The sequence below is a fragment of the Lathyrus oleraceus genome, chromosome 1, assembly GCF_024323335.1.
Source record: "Lathyrus oleraceus cultivar Zhongwan6 chromosome 1, CAAS_Psat_ZW6_1.0, whole genome shotgun sequence".
NCBI classification, from domain to species: domain Eukaryota; kingdom Viridiplantae; phylum Streptophyta; class Magnoliopsida; order Fabales; family Fabaceae; genus Lathyrus; species Lathyrus oleraceus.
In genome coordinates, this window is record NC_066579.1 from 371907763 (window position 1) to 371912507 (window position 4745).

Here is a 4745-nt window from a genome sequence, read left to right on the forward strand (position 1 = left end):
TATATACGCAACGATTTTGTTGCATCACAAAAAGTCATGATTTAATTTATATGAATTTTTAGGTTCCCGGTCGAATGTTGAAAAAAGCTGGTAAGGATATTCCAACGAAGTTCGGGACAAAAACAAATCCTAAATCTCAAAAAGAGGTACAAATATATATACCCATTGAATTATATACACAATGATTCTGTTGCATCACAAAAAGTCATGATTTAATTTATATGAATTTTTAGGTTCCCGGTCGAATGATGAAAAAAGCTGGTAAGGATATTCCAACGAAGTCCGGGACAAAAACAAATCCTAAATCTCAAAAAGAGGTACAAATATATATACCCATTGAATTATATACACAACGATTATGTTGCATCACAAAAAGTCATGATTTAATTTATATTTTTAGGTTCCCGGTCAAATGTTGGACAAAGCTAGTAAGGAAATTCCAACGACGTCCGTGACAAAATCTCAAATTATGACGCGTCTTGAGAAAATGGTGGAAGAGTCAGATATTATGCACGGCGTCATCCGTAGTGTAGATATGGATGAAGGTGTTTTCGGAATTGCTCATTCCGAATTAATTGCAAAGGAGGACATGCAACAACTTTTTGAACACGAAGAATTGGGCATCGCTGTCATTCATACATACATATGGTACTCCGATCAATCTATTATTTACTTAGTTGAACAATTTATTTACATATTTCAAGGAGTAGTCTAATGTTTATTATGTTTCTATTTAAGGTATATGTATGACACATTGATGCGAGGAACTGAATTGTGTAACCGATTCAATTTTATTGCTGCTTCCCGTATCAACACAACGTTTATAACGAAAAATCCAACATCCATAATGAATGAACTAGTCAATAGATTCATGGTGGCCGGCGATAATACTACACCCAGTTTGTATTTTTTACCGTTTAATTCTGGCAACGGGTTAGATTTTCTTTCTAATAATTTCATTCTAATATATGTATATCTTTTACGTAGAAAATTTTCATGTATCTAAATTTTTGTTTTATTTTACAGTGGTCACTGGATGTTGGTTGCTATGGATCTTTCGAGACTAATGGTGTATTATCTCGATTCGTTACCGAGTAATTGGAGTAAATATCCGAGTATGAAGAAGACGGTTGACGCGTAAGTGAAATTCCCCTAAATATTCGTGTGTATTTGTATATTTAATTATGTCTGTCGGATTGATCTCAATATACGTTTTTATTTTGTTAGGGCAATACTAAAATTTAGATCGAAAAAGAATTATCGTAATAGGAAGGACATTACCTGGGTCAGAGTTCAGGTATATATTAAGTTTCTTATTTTTGCTTATAATAGTGTTTGCTTTTTGCTTATAATAGTGTTTATAAGAAATTAACTATATATATATATATATATATATATATATATATATATATATATATATATATATATATATATAGTTTGTTTTTCTGTGTAGTGTCCTCAGCAAAACAATTCGATCGATTGCGGATTTTTTGTATTGAGATTTATGAGAGATATCATTGCGTTGAATCATATAGACATCCCAAAAATGGTATGGAATAATAACTTAGGGTTTATTTTAATATTATCGGATATTTCATCTAATTTGTTACTAAATCATGAATATGTTTTATTCTCTTAATTGTAGTACTTTGACGAATATAAATCTTACTCAAGAGCTCATTTGGATGAAATGAAGGATGAATTGTGTCAATTCATTATTGATCATAGAATCATATAGGTTGTAGTTGTTGTACATATATGTATGAAATATTATTGTACATGCATGAATATCAATATATTAATGTTGTATATATGGAGGATTAATGTTGTATATAAATGGATTTATGTTGTATATATCAATGGATTAATGGTGTATAACATTGGATTAAATGATGAAATCAATATGAATTTTACACTTTTGCAGCATGCGAACAGGTTCCCAATTAAATACCCACTATTTTTCAAACAAATTTTTTTAAAATAACTAACACTTTAGAGGGCGCTTTCTGTAGGAAGCGCCCTCTAAACACTTTACATTGATAACTTTAGAGGGCGCTTTGTCCAGAAAGCGCCCTCTAAGGTGGCCCTTTATGGACCACTCCAGATGGCGCTTTTTTCTGAAAGCGCACTATAATGTGGCTCTTAAAGGACCACTTTAGAGAGCGCTTTCTCCAAGAAAACAAAACGCTGTCTTTACCTATGCCAACGCTACTTTAGAGGGCGCTTAAAAACGCTGTTATAGGTCAAAATAAGCGCCCTCTTTTCCCTTATTTGGCGTAATGTCGTTCAACATTAAGTAGTTTAACATACTGACTTGCTTGTTATTTGTAAAACCCCACAAGCTCTCAATCATATAGTAAAACCAAATAGGTTTATCATAATCATACATCTCAATAAAAAATATCATTAAAATTTAGCAAGCATTAGCAGATAGAAGGGGAGAGAAATAACCTTTGTGATCCTACAAGTCCCCTTGAAGAGCTCATTACAGTCAAAATCATCATCACAAGGAGCAATACTGAAAAGGAACGAACAAAAGTTATTAATATAAACCAACACATTACACCCCAGCTTAATATATTTTAAACAATTATTAATATGTACCATTAGAACAACTCAATCTATATAACTAAGTCAAATTCTCCGGGGGCAGCCATGAGATCAAATGGTTTGGTAAAATAGCGCCCCACGGCAACTATTGCATGACCAGGAACAAGGTTAAAATGGGTAGAATGTGGACGAAGATGAGATGACTTGTCTTGAGCTGGATTAACATTGATGTAATCATCCACTTGTCTGATCCTTGCCGTAGGGAAGGATGAATCGGACTGAAACTGTATCCAAGTGATATTATAGTGAAAATCATGGGCACATACTTGTCCCTCATATGATGAACTATCATACAGGTATATGATAACCTACAAAAAAGGAATTAAACTCCACTATCATTTCCATTTTAATGGTAAATAATATCAAGTTTTAGGATAAACATATGACTAATGCATGTGAAAGGCATAAAAAGAATATACAAATTGTAATGATTTTAACATGAAGTTCTGAACTATAAATACCTATTTCTAACATCTAACAACCTTGAAACTCACAACATAACATATGCCATCGATACTTAAGCAAAATCTTAAGCCTGAGAGTGCTACACCTTGCAAATGTTTCCTGATAGTGAGGTACTGATTTTTGTCTTATAATAAACAAATAGCTTAAATAAATGGAATACAGTTGCATATCAAAGATGGTAAACAATGTCCCTATTAAGTTTAAGACCCAATTTAGTTGAAGGGCATGGATATAAACACCAACCTTAAGACTATCAGCCAATTTATCTTCCAACACATTTTGTTCAGTACGACACTGGATGAGCTTTGCAGATGTCAAAACAGTATGACAATTACTGGCATCATTTTCAATGATAACAACACAACATTGAGTCAACTCTTGCTCCCCTGTATTCAAATAAAGCAATGATTATGCTGAAATGTCAATTTATTCAAAAACTGTATGTGTTGAGTATGAGGGAGAATGGTTGTAAAATTAATATGTGAATCTTGTAGTATTAATTTCCCAATTGAAATGGCAATAAAGTTCCCAAATAGCTTATGGATTGGAAAGTTGAATACCAGAATAAGATAAAAGAGTAACAACAGCTTTCTTTGTATGTATATCCAGAGCTACATTTTCTAGGTTAATTTTGAACTTGGGTCGCTTATTATAACAATAACCCCTATATGCTGCAAAAGAATAAATGGATATCAAATACTACTCGTACATTAGCTTGTTAAAAAGAAGGAAATAGGAAAATCTTACAGTTATCACGTGGATCCGCCCCTCGCAACCAAACATATTTCCTCTTTAGGCAATACTGATGCCTTCTTTCTTACTACAAGAATAACAACAGCTCAAATTTTACATATTGAGTCGAAATCGTCCTACAGTGGTGGCGGAGTGGTGGTGTAAGGTGTGTTCGTCATAGATTTGTAGGATCGTGTTAGGGTGGAGGTAGTCCGAAGGTAGATTTGAGGTTTGTGGTTTGGATGTGGGTGGTTGTATGTGATGTTGCCGGCGACGGGAAGCCAATAGTAGTGGTGGTTGTTCCGTTCACGGCGGGTTTGGTAGGTGACGATGGTCGTGCCCGCGGTGTTTAACGGAAGATGGTGGTCAGTGGAAGGTTTCGTGGTGGTGCTCGGTGAGCTGGTGGAAGACGCCGGAAGAAGTTTCTCCGGTGAAGCTCAAAATGGCGGAGGGAGTTGCGTAATCGTGTGGATTCTGGTTGGTGGTGTTCGGAAGTAGATGAAAGAGAGAGCGTTGAATTTATAGAGAAAGAAGAGAGAGGTTTAAGAAAAAATCTAAAATAAAATTTTATTTGTTAATATTTATATTTTTAATTAAAAAAAATTATTTTACAAAGAATAGTTGTTTATAAAATTATTATAATCAATATTTTTAAATATATTTTTTCAATTAATAATAAAATCAATTTATTTAATTTTTATTGTGATTTTGTTGATATTAAAATGAAATTTTATTTAATTTTATTTTTAAAAAAACTTGAAAAGCACAAAGTTTATAATAAATAATTAATATAACTCTTTAGTAATGTATAGATTTAGAATAATCAAATTTCTTTATATAATAAAAAATAGCATTATTTTTTATAAAATAAATAATATATTCTTAAAGATGAATGAGTAAATAGTAAAAATAAACTTTACAGTAAAAACATGAGTGCT

At 32.5% G+C, this 4745-nt stretch overlaps 1 long non-coding RNA gene across 1 annotated transcript; it reads right to left on the minus strand.

The window, feature by feature from the left end:
* Positions 1–2327: 2327 nt before the first annotated feature.
* On the minus strand, positions 2328–4341 carry LOC127137350 (uncharacterized). The gene is made up of 5 exons (XR_007808701.1): positions 3823–4341; positions 3636–3746; positions 3319–3461; positions 2605–2918; positions 2328–2518 (listed from the first exon to the last, which is right to left on the minus strand). It is a non-coding gene; the product is annotated as an uncharacterized LOC127137350 (long non-coding RNA).
* Between the last annotated feature and the right edge of the window lie 404 nt (positions 4342–4745).